The sequence below is a fragment of the Ranitomeya variabilis genome, chromosome 2, assembly GCF_051348905.1.
Source record: "Ranitomeya variabilis isolate aRanVar5 chromosome 2, aRanVar5.hap1, whole genome shotgun sequence".
Classification (NCBI taxonomy): domain Eukaryota; kingdom Metazoa; phylum Chordata; class Amphibia; order Anura; family Dendrobatidae; genus Ranitomeya; species Ranitomeya variabilis.
The window spans coordinates 92,994,804-93,014,960 of NC_135233.1; positions in this window are offsets into that span (position 1 = coordinate 92,994,804).

Sequence of the window (20,157 nt, forward strand, 5' to 3'; positions counted from 1 at the left end):
TTCTGCGATCATCCACCACTGTTGTCTTCCATGGGCGCCCAGGTCTTTTTGCATTGATGAGTTCACCAGTGCTTCCTTTCTTTCTCAGGATGTACCAAACTGTATATTTTGCCACTCCTAATATTGTAGCAATTTCTCGGATGGGTTTTTTCTGTTTTCGCAGCTTAAGGATGGCTTGTTTCACCTGCATGGAGAGCTCCTTTGACCGCATGTTTACTTCACAGCAAAACCTTCCAAATGCAAGCACCACACTTCAAATCAACTCCAGACCTTTTATCTGCTTAATTGAGAATGACATAACGAAGGGATTACCCACACCTGTCCATGAAATAGCCTTGGAGTCAATTGTCCAATTACTTTTGGTCCCTTTAAAAACAGGGTGGCACATGTTAAGGAGCTGAAACTCCTAAACCCTTCATCCAATTTTAATGTGGATACCCTCAAATGAAAGCTGAAAGTCTGAACTTCAACTGCATCTGAATTGTTTTGTTTAAAATTCATTGTGGTAATGTCTATAACCAAAATAAGAAAAATGTTGTATCTGTCCAAATATATATGGACCTAACTGTATATTCATGTTTTTACAAGATTCTCTGCAACCATGAAGCACATTGCCTCTCAAGAAGTCTGTAACCAACAAGCTTCTTGCCCTTTTCATGAGTAATGTTGTTCCTTGTCCATCTCCTGTGTGCTTCTGAATTCCTCCCACCATCCCTGAGTGGAGAAACCATTCAAAGACATGATATTGAATATATAGATAAATTTATCATTGAATATTTTTATATAATTTTTTTTATGTTTGAAACGCTTACAACAAGATAAACAAGATAATATAATGGTGTAAAATACTATATATATTTAAATTAGGACACTACCAACCAATTGCAACCACCCCTTATGGGATCTGGTCTGGGGTCTGAGTTATAGGGTCTTGGATGTAAATTTCGGAACCGGTCTTGGGACTTAATTAGGGAGTCTCATCTGGTGTCTGGTCTGGATTAAAGCAGGTAATCTGGCTTATTAAATATGTAAGTTTAACTGAACAAAGCATCTGAGATCACTGTCATGGGAAATCCCATTACAATATGCTTTGCTCACCGTAAAGTCCTCATAGTAATGAGAGTATACATGGAACACAAATAAAAAGTCTATATTCTAACAAACTCTGGTTATTGCATACCAAAGCAAACATACCCAACCCCAAATACGAGCAAAGAGCCACCAAGTGACATATTCGAAGAGTGGCAAAATATTTCAAGAAAAAAACTAATGTTGGCAATTAAACTTCCATTTCAACCATAAAGTGAGTATCTTTTAGGGGTTCTCCAATGCCTTTCACCTCCACATTGAGAGGTGAGCGGCACCGATGCCATCACTTCTGCACATACCTGCTCAGAGGCATGCACAATTGGCAGGTATAGTAAAGTGAACCTGCAGTAGAGGTTAGACTAGGACACGTGCTGTTAGTTATATTAGATGACAATGATGTCTCTTCCGCAGCTTTTAACAGAACTTGGAACAGTTTTTACCCAGGGACCCGCTGCCAGACCAGCAGAATGCTATACTATATAATCGAAAATAATGGTGGAAATAGAGAGCAACAAAAGTCTTCATATTTTGTCCATACAGTTTACTGTGTATTATAACACTCCTACAGAACCAGAATATAACGGCAAAATGAAGTGAGCCTCCGGAAAGCACTCACATGCGCCCAGCAAGACTCCAAGCGATACACAGAAAGCGTCTGGCATAAATGGCCCGCAGTGCTGCCAATTAAGAGCTAAAGATTAGGAAACCATTATAAGCACATTTTTCCATTTGCAATTCCCTGGAATAATTACATTCAGTCCCTTTTGTTGCCTAGATGGTGGATGTGAACACGTAATAGCGATAAAACAGCACTAACTAAAAATTGTTATTTTTACTATTAGTACAGTTATTTCTAAAGAGAATCTGTCACAGAGGGCAGAAATGTGGGTGCCTGTGACTCTGACCTTATAGCACTGGCGCCACCATTCACCCACACATATGATGACCTGGAGATTTTTTGAGTCTATGATTTATACTAGACAATTGTTTTGGCTATTTTTGTGCAGGCATACACACCATAGTGAAACTATATGAGGGACAGGGTGTTCAGTCACTACCATGCTCAGACCAGATCATGTACCCCTGGACAAAATTTGTTGGACCCCCTACTTTTTTGAGAAACTAGCTCAAATAGCTCTGATAAAAATAATAGTCTTTTAATAGGGTTCAGTCCACTTATTCCACCATGCAAAGTCCAACTTCTGCCAACGCAATGTCCTAATAAAAGAATTATATAATGACTAAGTAATAATGCCATGAAAAAGAGAAATGCATACATAAGGTGATAACGTTTAGTGTAGAGAAGGGTATGGGGTGAGAATTGTGCTGACCTTGTAGGGTTGTGTATGGCACATAATCTGTATAAACCCATAAAATAATTGGCTGCATTCTCATCTGTAGATAGAAGGAGCACATACAACTGAAGAGTGAAGTGGTGGGTGTAGAGTCAGATGTGTACAACACTGGATCCAAGCTTGTAGATAAAGTAAAAGTAGTCTTTATTAAGCATTTCTGGACTGAACTAACCCCTTTCTCAAATATAACTACTTAAAGTCAAACTTCTGCCAACACAATTCCCAAATAAAAAAATAGTTTAATGCCTAAGTAACGTCATTGATGTTAGAGGGGGCAATACACGGTATTTGGATGTTTTGGGTTGTCATTATGATTTTAAAAAGAAAACACAGTAGTGTGACAATAAATGGCTTCACCCAACCACTAACCATGAGTGGAGAAAAAGTTTTGATGTTATCATTCATATTCTCTGAAAAAAGGCCAAGAAAGCACAAATTCTGCCGGGGTATGTAAACTTTTGTGCACAACTGTATGTAAGATTTATGGTATGCTTATAGTTAAAAATTAAACTATTGTATAAATTTGTCAGAGATAATTGCCGTGAGTCAGACTGGAGGTAATGCAGGTACTTATTTTGATAATTACTTTGAAAACAAAATTATAATGTTGTAATAAAAAGGTCACAAAAGGAAGAAAAATGAAATAAAATAAAAAAAATGCTTAACCACCCTTGTGTTCTGTGATTTTCAAAAGTACTGGATATGTTCATTGTCGATGTTGCAGTATTAGAAGTTAAAATTGGGGTTGAGGTTTTGCTTATTACATAAAAAACCTACAAAAAATACAGAGGCTGATAATAATTCCAAATATCTCAAATAAAAGTACTGTATGTGTCCCAGGTGGCATTCGTTCCTCTTCTTTCTATGTCCTTTTATGGGAAATGTGAACCAGTGGGCCCAATTCATCATTGCAGTTGTGTTTGGTATTTTTTGCAAGGATTTTGGTGTTTTTCGCCTGTTTTTTTATTTGTGACTTATTCTTCTTTTAACTTGTGCCTTTTTTAAAACTTTTTTAGACTTATTCTTCTTTTAACTTGTGCCTTTTTTAAAAGTTTTTTTATACGTGTTCTCTTGTTTTTGTTTTTTTTATGTTCAGCACTGTGGGTGGGTTTTGGGATTTCCAGATGTTTTCAGCAATGGCAACTATTTAAAAAATCATAAAATGTATCTCAATGATGCCTAATGGTTTATCCCCCTATTTACCTCTTTAACACTTGCCCACCTATACCCTCAGTTCCAGCTACCCGCTTGCCCTGATTTTCTTCCTATTTATCCCCAATATAGTTCCATAGTTACATAGTTATTAAAGTTGAAGGAAGACTTTAAGTCCATATTGTTCAACCCATAGCCTAACCTAACATGCCCTAACATGTTGATCCAGAGGAAGGCAAAAACCCCATGTGGCAAAGAGTAAGCTCCACATTGGGGAAAAAAATTCCTTCCCGACTCCACATACGGCAATCAGACTAGTTCCCTGGATCAACGCCCTATCACGGAATCTAGTGTATATACCCTGTAACATTATACTTTTCCAGAAAGGTATCCAGTCCCCTCTTAAATTTCAGTAGGGAATCACTCATTACAACATCATACGGCAGAGAGTTCCATAGTCTCTCTGCTCTTACCGTAAAGAATCCGCGTCTGTTATTATGCTTAAACCTTCTTTCCTCCAGACGTAGAGGATGCCCCCTTGTCCCTGTCACCGGTCTATGATTAAAATGATCATTAGAAAGGTCTTTGTACTGTCCCCTCATATATTTATACATTAAAATAAGATCACCCCTTAGTCTTCCTTTTTCCAAACTAAATAGCCCCAAGTGTAATAACCTATCTTGGTATTGCAGACCCCCCAGTCCTCTAATAACCTTGGTCGCTCTTCTCTGCACCCGCTCTAGTTCAGCTATGTCTTTCTTATACACCGGAGACCAGAACTGTGCACAGTATTCTAAGTGTGGTCGAACTAGTGACTTGTATAGAGGTAAAATTATGTTCTCCTCATGAGCATCTATGCCTCTTTTAATGCATCCCATTATTTTATTTGCCTTTGTAGCAGCTGCCTGACACTGGCCACTAAATGTGAGTTTGTCATCCACCCAAACACCCAGGTCTTTTTCATTGATGGTTTTTCCCAGAGTTTTAGAATTAGGCACATAATTATACATCTTATTACTTCTACCCAAGTGCATGACCTTACATTTATCCCCATTAAAGCTCATTTGCCATTTATCAGCCCAAGCTTCTAGTTTACATAAATCATCCTGTAATATAAAATTGTCCTCCCCTGTATTGATTACCCTGCAGAGTTTAGTGTCATCTGCAAATATTGAAATTCTACTCTGTATGCCCCCTACAAGGTCATTAATAAATATGTTAAATAGAAGAGTGATTGGGTGATTGCATGAACTTATCTACAGGGATCTCCAGGGCAGAAAGGGTCAGCCACTGAGGAGCAGGGGTGCCATTTTCGCACAGATATACTTAGGGTGCCAACCTCCGCTGGTAGGCAGGTGCTAAGATGAGGGCCCTTATTGTAGAGTGAACCTAGAGTGCACTCTTTAATTTGTGTGGTGTCTGTGTTGTTTTGGCATTATTTTAATTGGTTTCATTAAAACACGTTACTAAAAATCACAAGGCGCTAAGCACATATGCCCAGAACAGCGGCAGGCAAACCAGTCAATGGGGTGTATGTGACTAACAAAAAACCAATGTATAATATAAAAGGTTGCCGCGCTGAACGGCACTTACAGCATGGAGTAACGTCCTGTGTGAACAAATAGCCACTTTACTGGCGATGTCCTCCTTCCCAGTCAAAAGAAATCCTTAGCAATGGGAGCGTCCTCCCTGAAGGTACAGTCCCCGGAGCAAGAGCTCGCCGCCGTATGTCAGCGTTGGCCAACGCTGACATACGGCGGCGAGCTCTTGCTCCGGGGGACTGTACCTTCAGGGAGGACGCTCCCATTGCTAAGGATTTCTTTTGACTGGGAAGGAGGACATCGCCAGTAAAGTGGTTTCATTAAAAGTTAAATTTTATATCTACTTTGGGTCCCTCATGTTAGATATTGGGTAATTTTAACCCCCCACCCACTATTTTCCCCTTTTTTCACAATAAAAGGGAAGTGCCAACTTCTACCTTCATGGCATATCCAGAGGTTTCCTTGAATTTATGGCAAGTGCAAGACCCATGCTTGCCCTGCAGTTTTGGTGCTCCAATAGAGATAAATGGATAGCACTGCACGTGTGGACACTTCTCCTCTGACATAATTGCAAAATGGGGTCTCGTTCTCGATATGGTGAATGTTCCAGCAGTGAGACATGCATCTATCATACATTTAGTGCCTATATTGGGGAGCGGTGGGACAGGTAAAGCGGAGGCACGGTCCTGCACAGAGCTGAGGTCATCAACAAGAGTTAAAGCTGTATTCCCATAGTTGAAAGTTAGTAATATGATTCATCTAAAGTCCTGGTTGAAAGGATCAGAGTTTCATAAGGATGAGGGATAGCATTCAATTGTGGGAACACCCCTTTAACCTAAAAAGTGACAAGTCAATGGATAAGACAATCACATAGTCAGAAACTAGCCAGTGTTCAATACCAGAAGTGGATCAACAAATACCAGAACGGGGTTCATGGACTCACTGTACAACCAGTAGGCAAGATCAAAATCAGACTGAGTCTCCAGTTGATCAGTAATTAAGAGAATGTGCAGTCCGACATCCCCAGTAGCCCAGCCAAGACTGCAGTATCGACTGGCAAGGAGAAACAGTGCTGGAGTGCAGTACGTTACACTTACTATATTTAAGGCTGGAAGTAGAAACTGTCCAAAACTGCTCTGTAATGAAGAACACATTATTTATTTCACAATACCTGTAGATCCAACACTCTTCTGAAGAATTAGATGTATTTGTGGGAATAATGGGAGGTATTCTACGGGATCTGCCAGATCCAAAGAAGAATGAATTTAAAGGGATGAAATCAGCTTTGCTTTATTGAACAACACGTTTCGGAGTTTCTCCAACGGCTTCATCAGGTTCAAATACTTATTTGTGTCTGTATCTGACATATTTATACCTGATAAAAGAGTTGGAGCAACTTCAAAACGTGTTGTTCAATAAGTCAAAGTTTTTTTCATCTTTTTGAATTCATCATTCCTTAGACCTGGCAGAACCTGTACAATACAGCACATTATTACCACAAATACAACTATTTTCCTGTGACTGATATCCATCAGATTCAGAGGGTGGAATAGCAGACACAAAATTGGTCTTCATTCAAAACTTCAGGCAGTGCTGTGTGTGTAATTTGCACAACCTGAGAAGGTAAGAGGCTTCCACAAGCCTTCATTTTTATCTTCTCTCCCATTGATCTACACATGGGACGCCCCTGTTCTTGCTTTACTTCATTTCTTCTAAAGAATTTATACACATATGCCTCATTGCTATCAGCAACTATTTCCATTCATTTAACTTTCTAATAATGACTTTAGAAGGGTCCCAGCAGATGCCTGTAAACATTCTGATAGTGACCCCTCTTATGCTTCTTCCACCAATTCCGCCATTGCAGTGTTAGAACTACTGAAGGAATTGGCCACTTGACCACATGAAATGGCTGCGGTATAAAATTAGTTTATTTATGATGTCCATGTATGTGGGTGGGGACATATATGGGATAAACCACATATATTTGGCTGTAGCTAGAAAAAGGTGAGGGCAGGCCTTAGGGACCAGAGAGGAACACACTTGATTAAAATCAGGTTGTTTATTGTTAAAACAATCCAGCTATGAAGAACCCCTTTAAGCAGAGATGTCTATGTAAATGTAAACATGAATGGAAACACAGATTTGTACAGTTTTAATTGGTTTAATGTATCATCCATCAGACCAAACACTGCAAATTATACAGCTGTGTTTATTCATGGTCCACACCCTTAGCTTGATCAAACATCAATAAAGAAAAGTTTCTAGTGGTCCAGGACATGAATTAACCATGGAGGGAAGCTGCCAAAACTCATTTAAAGTTCTGTATACGCTTTCTTTGTTGGTATAATATATTGTCCAGCATTCTAAACTTTTTGGCCACGTTACAAGAATAAATCAGAATGCATTCTAAATATATTATTCAGATAAAACATAGATATGGATAAAGTATGGAAAAAAGGCTACATTATTTCATAGAGACATAAGGAAAGCGTTCCAGCTCCATAAAATTCAAATGCTTTATTTCTTCATTAAAATAGATATAGTACAATACGTCCAATGCATGTGACTTAGTTGCATTGACTAAGATCGGGTACGATCGAAACGCTTCGCATGTACGCTGTACTAGGACTTTTGCACTAAGGCAAGGACGTATTGTACTATATCTATTTTAATGAAGAAATAAAGCATTTGAATTTTATGGAGCTGGAACGCTTTCCTTATGTCGCCATGTATTCCCATCTCAGTCCAAGATGATGTTCCGTGCACCTTTCTGGATCGGTGAGCTGGCTGTGGCTTCTTATAGCCTTTCTTTTCTTGCACATTACTTCATAGAACTAGTTATCTGAATGGAAAAGCCCTCCTGCACTCCAAATTGAAAAACTTGGTAAAGTTACATACAGTGCCTTGCGAAAGTATTCGGCTCCCTGGAACTTTTCAACCTTTTCCCACATATCATGTTTCAAACATAAAGATACCAAATATAAATTTTTGGTGAAGAATCAACAACAAGTGGAACACAATTGTGAAGTTGAACAAAATTTATTGGTTATTTTAAATTTTTGTGGAAATTCAAAAACTGAAAAGTGGGTCGTGCAATATTATTCAGCCCCTTTAACTTAATACTTGTTGCGCCACCTTTTGCTGCGATTACAGCTGCAAGTCGCTTGGGGTATGTCTCTATCAGTTTTGTACATCGAGAGACTGAAATTCTTGCCCATTCTTCCTTGGCAAACAGCTCGAGCTCAGTGAGGTTTGATGGAGATCGTTTGTGAACAGCAGTTTTCAGCTCTTTCCACAGATTCTCGATTGGATTGAGGTCTGGACTTTGACTTGGCCATTCTAACACCTGGATACGTTTATTCAATTATTTCATCCACCGTACCCTCCACACGCACCGTACTGTATGATGACCCTGCTGTAACCCCCTCAGCAAAACATGGTGACCTCAAGGCAGTATGATGCCCCAACTGCGATCACCACACAGCCGGCCCTACATAGTACTCCATGCAGAATAATGGACCCCACATAGTCTTCCATACAGAATAATGGGCCCCACACAGTCCTCCATACAGAATAATGTGGCCCACATAGTCTTCCATGCAGAATAATCGGCCCCACATGGTCCTCCATATAGAATAATGGGCCACACATAGTGCTTCATATAGTATAATGGTAGGGCAATGTCAGCATCTCAGGCTAAATATAATCACCCTGATGGCCAGATTTGGCCCTCAGGCCAGAGTTTGACTTGTGTGGTGTAAAGGGTTTATCCAGGACTATTTCATTTTTTCACTAGAGGGCAAAGAAATAAAATGCAGTTTGTTGCTAACTATCTGCCGATCTCTTCTGGCAAAGATTAGCCACAGACTGCTTTTGCAGGTCATTCAGCGGCTTCCGCTGACATCACGTTTGCAAAATAGGAGATGAAGTGGATGTAAATGTGCTCTGCCAGAGATCCAATATACAATGAGAGACCAAAGAGAAGTACAGTGCCTTGCGAAAGTATTTGGCCCCCTGGAACATTTCAACCTTTTCCTTTGTGTGGTGGCGACACGTGTTGGGTCTCCCTGTAACCCACATTAGGACTCTCATTGGAGGCTGAACTGGTTCAGGCATCACATGCCTTTAGGTAGTATACCTTTTACTGCCTCTGCTTCACATGTTGCCTAGATTGGTTTTTTTAGCTCATATTAGGACTCTCTTTTGAGGGTGAACAGGTTAGGCAGGACATGCCTTTTGGTAGTATCTATTTTGACTGCCTCTGTTCCACATGTTACCTTAATATTTTTCATATGCTACTCTCTTAGTCCGATTCCTTTGGCAATCTGTGGGCATTTTATCTGTGACCGCTTTGCTTGTCCATGGCTCCCGCCACTTTGTAAAATATCCATCCTTGTGCTCACTTGCTCTATATTATTAGGCATAGCAGTGCAGAGTGTTCCCATATCTTGGACCTAGGGGGCAGGGCAACACACGCTGGGGTCATTCCCACAGTTATTCCATTGGTATATTGTTTTCATGTTTTCATCTGTCACTAATATTTTGTATTATTGTTATTTGTCCAGGGGAGTGCTTTGTATTAGGGTGCAGTCACATCTTAGCAGGGCCAGTTTGGCTGGTGTTTAATTATAGCACTAATAAGGTCATAATTGTTTAGTCTTTGGTGGGTTACTGCCATATTAGGGGCTACTGTACAATTATTTTTTTTAAATGCTTTTAATTGTGTTTGTCACTTTCATGTGTTACTCAATAAAGCTGTGTTCGTATTTATGCCTTATCTGATTTGTGGTGATCCCCATTCATAGGACCTAGTCTGTTTTTTCTTGAGTATGCTCTCTGTGCTTCAAACAGAACCCTGAGACTATCACAGAGCAGGTGCATTTATACAGAGACTTGAGTACATACAGGTGGATTATATTTATCATCATTAGGCATTTAGGACAACATTGGATCATTCAGAGATCCACAATGAACTTCTGGTGTGAGTTTGCTGCACTGAAACTAAAGGGGCCGAATAATATTTCACGCCCCACTTTTCAGTTTTTGAATTTCCACAAAAATGTAAAATAACCAATTAATTTCGTCCAACTTCACAATTGTGTTCCACTTGTTGTTGATTCTTCACCAAAAATTTACATTTGGAATCTTTGTGTTTGAAGCATGATATGTGGGAAAAGGTTGAAAAGTTCCAGGAGGTCCAATACTTTTGCAAGGCACTGTAGCTCCAGATAGATAGACAGATAGATAGCTCTAGATAGATAAATAAATAAATAGCTCTAGATGGATAGATAGCTCTAGATATATAGTTCTATATATAATAATTCATTTCAGTTCTTCGATATAAAAAGTGAAACTCATGTATTATATAGTCATTACAAACAGAGTGATCTAATTCAAATGTTTATTTCTGTTAATGTTGATGATTGTGGCTTACAGCCAATGAAAACCCAAAAGTCATTACCTGAGTAAATTAGAATAATTAACAAAGAAGACCTGCAAAAGCTTCCTAAGTGTTTTAAAAAAAAGTCCCTTAGTCTGTTTCAGTAGGCTCCACAATCATGGGGAAGACTGCTGACTTGACAGATGTCCAGAAGGCAGTCATTGACACACTCCACAAGGAGGGTAAACCACAATAGGTCATTGCTAAAGAAGCTGGTTGTTCAGAGTGCTGCATCCAACCATATTAATGGACAGTTGAATGGAAGAAAAAGTGTGGTAGAAAAAGGTGCAAAAGCAACCGGGATAACCGAAGCCTTGAAAGGATTATTAAGAAAAGGCCATTCAAAATTTGAGGGAGATTCACAAGAGTGGACTGCTGCTGGAGTCCTTGGTTCAAGAGCCGCCACACACAGAGACGTACCCAGGACATGGGCTACAAGTGTCACATTCCTTGGGTCAAGCCACTCATGACCAATACTCAAGGCCAGAAGCGTCTTACCTAAGCCAAGGAGAAAAAGAACGGGATTGTTTCTCAGAGGTCCAAGGTGTTGTTTTCAGAGGAAAGGAAATTTTGTATTTAATTTGAAAATTAAGGTCCCAGAGTCTGGAGGAAGAGTGGAGAGGCCACAATCCAAGCTGCTTGAGGTCTAGTGTGAAGTTTCCACAATCAGTGATGGTTTGGGGAGTCATGTCAACTGCTGGTGTAGGTCCACTGTGTTTTATCAAGACCAAAGTCAGCGCAGTCATCTACCAGGAAATTTTAGAGCACTTCATGCTTCCCTCTGCCGACAAGCTTTTTGGAGATGGAAATTTCATTCTCTGGGGGACTTGGCACCTGTCCACTCTGCAAAAAGTACCAATACCTGGTTTAAAAACAACAGTATCACTGTGCCTGATTGGCCAGCAAACTCGCCTGACCTTAATCCCATAGAGAATCTATGAGGTATTGTCAAGAGAGACACCAGACACAACAATGTAGATGAGCTGAAGGCTGCTATCAAAGCAACCTGGGCTTCCATGACACCTCAGCAGTGTCACAGGCTGATCGCCTCAATGCCATTGATGCAGTAATTGATGCAAAAGGAGCAAGTATTGAGTGCATTTACTGAACATACATTTCAGTCGGCCAACATTTTGGATTTTAAAATCATTTTTCAAGCTAGTGCTATAAAGTACTCTAATTTACTGAGATATTGACGTTTGGGTTTTCATTGGCTGTAAGCATAATCATCAACATTAACAGAAATAAACACTTGAAATAGATTACTCTGTGTGTAATGACTCTATACAATATATGAGTTTTACTTTTTGTAACGAAGAAATGAAATAAATTAACTTTTTGATGATATTCTAATTTTGTGAGAAGCACCTGTAGTTAGATAAACAAAAAAAGGAAAGCAGCACTCCAAAATGAGTTCAAAAGGTGATGTTTAATTGCCCATAATAGCAACGTTTCGGTCCATGTGTGGATCTTTCTCAAGGTTTCTGAAAGATTGGTCTTCTCCTGCGAAGTTCCGCACACATAGATTCTTCTGCTGGTGCTGCACCTATTTTTTCCTATTTAGAAAGATAGATGGAGCTGTCTAGGTTTGCACAAGATTGATCTTCCTACAGAGCAATCCATCATCCATCAATTTGCCCTGACTCGAGATTGAGCCGAAGGCTGTTAATAATAATAATAATAATAGATACATAGCGCTAGATAGATAGATAGCTCTAGATAGATAGCTCTCTCTCTCTATATATATAGCTTTAGATAGATAGCTCTCTCTATATATATATGTGACGCCCAGGAGACCGAGGTACCCAGCACCAGATCAATGAGGTCCGTCTCTTGAGGGGGATGTCACTAGTGGCTTGACCAGGTGCTGTGGCCTCAGGTGATGCACAGTGTAAGGGATATCATGAAGGAACAGACACTTACTTGGTCAGTAGCAGGTCTTCTCAGCTGTGATGACCCCGATCTTGGATTGATGGCTATTGTCCAAATGAAAGACTGCGGCGCTGAAACGTTTAACCAATTTACTTCAACAAAAAGGGATTTGTGACCAACACTGTCACCGGAGTCTGTATAAGAACTCTGAAATTACTTTGACCCTGTCAGGATTTCCACCTCTTATTACACGCAGTTTCTGTATGGCCCTGCTGCTGTATGTGAACTGACTGCCGGCCCAATCTGTCTCTTCTATGCTCTGGTTCGACGGACAACCCGAGTCCTTTTTGTCGGCTTACCCCCTCTGGGAGTACCGCTGAACTCTGTGTCTGTTGCTGCGTCTTACCCTGGTGAAGCTGATATCACCTCACGTCCTTCCGGTTGCTGTATTATATATAATGAATATAGCCACGGATCCGGTATCTGTCTCTGCGCCTATTATGGGTAGTGATTATTGCTACCCGGTTCTCACAATGTCCTTTTTCTCTACTCCTCTTTTCCTACTATGGGTATTACGGGCCTATAACCTGTCATAGGGCTGTTAGAAGTTCAAGGGCACCTGTCACCTCGTTTTTTCAGTATGAGATAAAAATACTGTTAAATAGGGCCTGAGCTGTGCATTACAATAGTGTATTTTGTGGACCCCGATTCCCCACCTATGCTGCCAAAATACGTTACCAAAGTAGCCGTTTTGGCCTGTCAATCAGGCTGGTCTGGTCAAAAGGGCGTGGTGTCTTCCCCCAGATCTTGCTTAGTTTTCCGTTGGTGGCGTAGTGGTGTGCGCATGCCCAAGGTCTTAAATCCACGTCACAGGGAGTGAAAAGATCGCGATGTGCTGTATTTCATTGGTGATCGGTGGGCGCGGCCATCTTCCTTTGGCCGCGCGTGCGCAGAAGCGGCGCTCTGCTGGCCGCGGCTTCAGCAAAATGGCCGCGGGATGCCGCGCGTGTGCAGATGGAGATCGCGGCGGCCATTTTCCTGAAGCAGAGATGCGAAGAATTGTCAAACGATTTATGGGAAAAGGTAGTTGAACTGTATAAAACAGGAAAGGGATCCAAAAAGATATCCAAGGAATTGATGCCAGCAGCGTTCAAACTGTGACTAACAAGTCAAACACCCCCATAGCAGTGCCTGGATTTCTCCACCTATACCGCTTAGAATTATCACCAAAAAGGTCTATCTTCGTCTCATCAGACCAGAGACTCTTATTTCTCATAGTCTCAGAGTCCTTCTTGTATTTTTTAGCAAACTCTATGCAGGCTTTCATATGAATTGAACTGAGGAGAGGCTTCAGTCTGGCCACTCTTCCATAAAGGCCCGACTGGTGGAGGGCTGCAGTGGTAGTTGACTTTGTGGAACTTTCTCCATCTACCTACTGCATCTCTGGAGCTCAGGCACAGTGATCTTGGAGTTCTTCTTTACCTCTCTCACCAAGGCTCTTCTCCCACGATTGCTCAGTTTGGCTGGATGGCCAGGTCTAGGAAGAACTCTGGTGGCCCAAACTTCTTCCATTTATTAATAATAATAATAATAATCTTTATTTTTATATAGCGCTAACATTCCGCAGCGCTTTACAGTTTGCACACATTATCATCACTGTCCTCGATGGATCCCTATCAGTATGTCTTTGGAATGTGGGAGGAAACCGGAGTACCCGGAAGAAACCCACGCAAACACAGGGAGAACATACAAACTCCTTGCAGATGTTGTCCTTGGTGGGATTTGAACCCAGGACCCCAACGCTGCAGTGCTATCCACTGAGCCACCGTGCTGCCCTAGGATTATGGAGGCCACTGTGCTCTTAGGAACTTTGAGTACTGCAGAAATTCTGTTGTAACCTTGGCCAGATCTGTGCCTTGCCACAATTCTGTCTCTGAGCTCCTTGGCCAGTTCCTTTGACCTCATGATTCTCATTTGGTCTGACATGCACTGTGAGCTGTGAGGTCTTATATAGACAGGTGTGTGTCTTTCCAAATCAAGTCCTATCAGTTTAATAAACACAACTGGACTCCAATGAAGGATTAGAACCATCTCAAGGAGGATCACAAGGAAGTGGACATCATGACTTAAATATGAGTGTCTGAGCAAGGGGTCTGAATACTTATGACCATGTTATATTTCAGTTTTTCTTTTTTAATAAATTTGCAAAAATTTCTACATTTCTGTTTTTTTTCAGTCAAGATGGGGTGCAGAGTGTACATTAATGTGAAAAAATGAACGTTTTTGAATTTTCCAAATGGCTGCAATGAAACAAAGAGTGAAAAACTTATGAATATGGGGTATGAATACTTTCCTTACCCACTGTACATGTGAATAAGGGCTGAGAAGGACTGACACCTGGTAAAGGACATGCAATGATCATTGTAATTTGTTCTGATGAAGAGGTATGAATACCTCGAAACGTGTTGACAAAGAAAAACCACATATATACAGTGCCTGGCGAAAGTATTTGGCCCCCTGGAACTTTGCAACCTTTTCCCACATATCATGCTTCAAACATAAAGATATCAAATGTAAATTTTTGGTGAAGAAACAACAACAAGTGGAACACAATTGTGAAGTTCAACAAAATTTATTGGTTATTTTAAATTTTTGTGGAAATTCAAAAAACTGAAAAGTGGGGCATGCAATATTATTCGGCCCCTTTACTTTCAGTGCAGCAAACTCACTCCAGAAGTTCATTTTGGATCTCTGAATGATCCAATGTTGTCCTAAATGCCTAATGATGTTAAATATAATCCACCTGTGTGTAATCAAGTCTCCGTATAAATGAACCTGCTCTGTGATAGTTTCAGGGTTCTGTTTGAAGCACAGAGAGCATCATGAAGACCAAGGAACACAACAGGCAGGTCCGTGATACTGTTGTGGAGAAGTTTAAAGCTGGATTTGGATACAAAATGATTTCCAAAACTTTAAACATCCCAAGGAGCACTGTGCAAGCAATCATATTGAAATGGAAGGAGTATCATACTATTGCAAATCTACCAAGACCCGGCTGTCTCTCTAAACTTTCACCTCAAACAAGGAGAAGACTGATCAGAGATGCAGCCAAGAGGCCCATGCTCACTCTGGATGAACTGCAGAGATCTACAGCTGAGGTAGGACAGTCTGTCCATAGGACAACAATCAGTCATACACTGTGTCATGCTCGCTCCCTGACTGGTGGGCGTGAGCTCAGGGGGGTTGTGGCCCCACTGTGCCACGAACCAGACTACCCTGGAAGGGGCGTGACTATGACAGCTGCCTTGGTCTTCACTGGAGCCTCTGATGGTGAGGTCAGGCTTGTGCGGCAGGCAGTTGCCAGGTGCTACTCCAGGGTGGTGTCTGGCTGTGGCTGCTGATCCCACTTGGGAAACAGGAACACTGGGATTGGTGCGGGCATCAGGCAGGATTAGCAGATGAGCATGGATGAAACTCAGACGAGTAGTCTGGCACGACTGAGACACAGATCTGGCAGAGACACAGTACTGGCAGGAACGGCAGAGACACAGGGCTTGCAGGCACGGCAGAGACACAGGGCTGTCAGGTATGGCAGAGACACAGGGCAGGTTGGTGTGGTGTATGAAGGAACAGGTAGGGACCTGTTCACACAGGAGGTGAAGGTAAGGAAACAAGCAGGAAGGAATGAAGTATGAAGGAACAGGTTGGGACCTGTTCACACAGGAGATGCAGGTACGGAAACAAGCCGGAAGGAAAAGAGTATGAAGGAACAGGTTGGGACCTGTTCACACAGGAAGATAACCGCAAGGCTATGGGTAGGAGCGGTAGAGCAGCAAGAGATAGCGTGGCAATAGAAGCTAAGCAGAGCGGAACCGCAAGGAATGTGGAGAGGAGCTGCAGCAAGAGATTACTGCAGCAACAGGAGCGAAGCAGAGTAGAACAGAGCAGAACCATAGGAGTGCGGAGCAGAGGTAAAGCTGCAAGAGAGACAAGGGTAGAACCACAAAGTGCAGAGCCAAGAGCAGAGTGAAGGCACAGAGTGCAGAGCCAAGAGCAGAGTGAAGGCACAGAGTACAGAGCCAAGAGCAGAGTGAAGGCAAAGAGTGCAGAGCCAAGTGCAAAGCAAAGGCACAGAGTGCAGAGACAAGAGCAAAGCAAGGTCGCAGAGTGCGGAGCCGAGAGCAGAGCAGAGCAGAGAGGCACTGCAGGGAAAGAAACCATAGACAAGGAGACAGAGATAGGACAAAGTTAAGACAAGATAATGGAACAAGACAAGGTACAAGAATAAAGAAACAGGGACCAGGATATTCAGCCTCCTGGAGGGCAGACAAACTAGATACAAGGCAAAGCAAGGAAAACAGCCTTCAGAGAAGGCAAGACACAGAGCAAGGCCTGGCAGCTCAGAAGCAAAACACAAACTGAGTTGACACATTGCACAGGCCCAGTCCACTGGGTGGAGCTGCACTAAATACTGGAGGTCACTTGGTAATTGGTCAGGAACAGATTAGACAGGTGCACCTGATTCCTATAAGAACCAGAGAGTTCAGGCGCCGCCCCCCTATGCACACAGCCAGGAAGCATGCAGAGAGCAGAGGCACAGAATATGGAGCTGGCAAGAAACAGAAACCACAACATGACCTGGAGCAGTGGGTAAGATAGTGTGACAGATGAGAGGCCATGCTGTGATGCTAGCAGAGTTGTTACACACTGCACAAATCCGGTCTTTATGGAAGAGTGGCAAGAAGAAAGCCATTTCTCAAATATATCTATAAAAAGTTTTGTTTAAAGTTTGCATCAAGCCACCTGGGAGACACACCAAACATGTGGAAGAAGGTTCTCTGGTCAGATGAAACCAAAATCAAAATTTTGGGCAACAAATGATATGTTTGGCATAAAGGCAACACAGCTCATCACCCTGAACACACCATCCCCTCTGTCAAACATGGTGGTGGCAGCATCATGGTTTGGGCCTGCTTTTCTTCAGCAGGGACAGAGAAGATGGTTAAAATTGATGGGAAGCTGGATGGAGCCAAATACAGGACCATTCTTGAAGAAAACCTGTTGGAGTCTGCAAAGGACCTGAGACTGGGACAGAGATTTGTCTTCCAACAAGACAATAATCCCAAACATAAAGCAAAATCTACAATGGAATGGTCAAGTCAAAGTCCAGACCTCAATCCAATCGAGAATCTGTGGAAAGAGCTGAAAACTGCTGTTCACAAATAATCTCCATCAAACCTCACTGAGCTCGAGCTGTTGCCAAGGAAGAATGGGCAAGAATTTCAGTCTCTCGATGTACAAAACTGATAGAGACATACCCCAAGCGACTTACAGCTGTAATCGCAGCAAAAGGTGGTGCAACAAAGTATTAAGTTGAAGGGGCCAAATAATATTGCACGCCCCACTTTTCAGTTTTTGAATTTCCACAAAAATGTAAAATAACCAATAAATTTCATTCAACTTCACAATTGTGTTCCACTTGTTGTTGATTCTTCACCAAAAAATTACATTTGGAATCTTTATGTTTGAAGCATGATATGTGGGAAAAGGTTCAAAAGTTCCAGGGGGCCGAATACTTTCGCAAGGCATTGTATTTCTCTTTGGTCTCTCATTGTATATTGGATCTCTGGCAGAGCACATTTACATCTACATCATCTCCTATTTTCCAGACATGATGTCAGCGGAAGCAGCTGAATGGCCTGCAAAAGCAGTCTGTGGCTAATCTGTGCCAGAAGAGATCGGCAGATAGTTAGCAACAAACTGCATTTTATTTCTTTGCCCTCTAGTGAAAAAATGAAATAGTCCTGGATAAACCCTTTACACCACACAAGTCAAACTCTGGCCTGAGGGCCAAATCTGGCCATCAGGGTGATTATATTTAGCCTGTGATGCTGACATTGCCCTACCTTTATACTATATGGAGGACTATGTGTGGCCATTATTCTATATGGAGGACTATGTGGGGCCCATTATCCTGTATGGACGACTATGTGGGCCACATTATTCTGTATGGAGGACTGTGTGGGGTCCATTATTCTGTATGGAAGACTATGTGGGGCCCATTATTCTGCATGGAGTACTATGTAGGGCCAGCTGTGTGGTGATCGCAGTTGGGGCATCATACTGCCTTGAGGTCACCATGTTTTGCTGAGGGGGTTACAGCAGGGTCATCATACAGTACTGTGCGTGTGGAGGGTACAGTGGATGAAATAATTGTAGGGATATCATACTGTGTTTTGTTGGCATCATACTTAATTATCTGTATTATTTATTAATAAAGGTGTTTATCCTTTGTTATTACATATTTAAATTAGCCCATTGGGCCATATGCTTTTACTGCTCTTACATAATATATATTATTCCAGTATGCCCCATTTGTAATTATGTATTCATTAAGATCTATTGATTAAAATGTACTCTGTTTGTGGGACAACCCTTTTAAGTTTGTTTCCATATGAAAAGGTTTTTTTTAATAGATATCAAGGTTGGTCCGCGATTTTGTCCAAGTTTTTTTATATTGGCCCTCTCTCTATTTGAGTGTGACATCCCTGTTTTAAACCCTTCACCACCCTGCCTGTTTTCACATTCCTGACAAGGCCAAATTTTACAATTCTTTTTTTTTTTTAATTCTATATTTATAAATTTTAAACATACAATGAAGGTAAACTCACAGTTCGATAGATCACAGAGAACGTTGTCTCCTGTATAAACATAGTTATACATGTGAGCTTGTACAAACAACAAGGGGAATGTAAAACAATAAACAATAATAAACCGAATAAAAGGAACAAGACTTATACCAGGTGTATCCATAAACTTACAGACAGCGTAGATTAATCGAGTAAACAATTATTTGTGATTAATATCTTAATAGAATCAAACTTGTAATCCTAGAAGTTATATTGTGGCTAAAATCAAGAGACAATTCTGACCAGTATCACTTTATGTGGTAATAACTCTGGAACGCTTCAACATAACCCAGTAATTCTCAGAAGGTTTTTTCACGACACATTGTACTTTATTTTAATGGTACATTTAGGCCAATATCTTTTGCGTTTATTTGTAAAAATATCAAAATTGTGGAAAAAATTTAGCAATTTTAAAATTTTACATTTTTAAGCCCTGAAACCAGTTAGTTATATCACACAAAATAGTAAATAAATAACATATACCACATGTAAAACATGTACACAGATACCCTATAGGTGGTGGAAAAGTGGAAAGAGCGCCATTTGACTTTTGGAGCGCAAAATTGGTTGGAATCGATAACGGATGCCATGTCGAGTTTGAAGAGTTCCTGATGTGCCTGAACTGCAGAAACCCCCATAAGGTTTAGGTTTATACCACAAACATTTAGTTTAAGCCCCAGATTTAAAATTTTCACAAGCGCAAATGAGTAAGACTGGCAACAAAATTTGTCACACAATTTCTGCTGAATATGGCAATACCTCATATGTAGGTGTACAATACTGCTTAGCCACACAGCAAGACTAGAGAGGGAAGGAGCAGTGGATGTTGCTGAGTGAAAATTACAAATCTGCAATTGTAGTGTCCAGTACATTGTAGTGTCCAGTACATTATAGTGTCCAGTACATTGTAGTGTCCAGTACATTGTAGTGCACAGTACATTGTAGTGTCCAGTACATTGCAGTGTCCAGTACATTGTAGTGCCCGTACATTGTAGTGTCCAGTACATTGTAGTGCC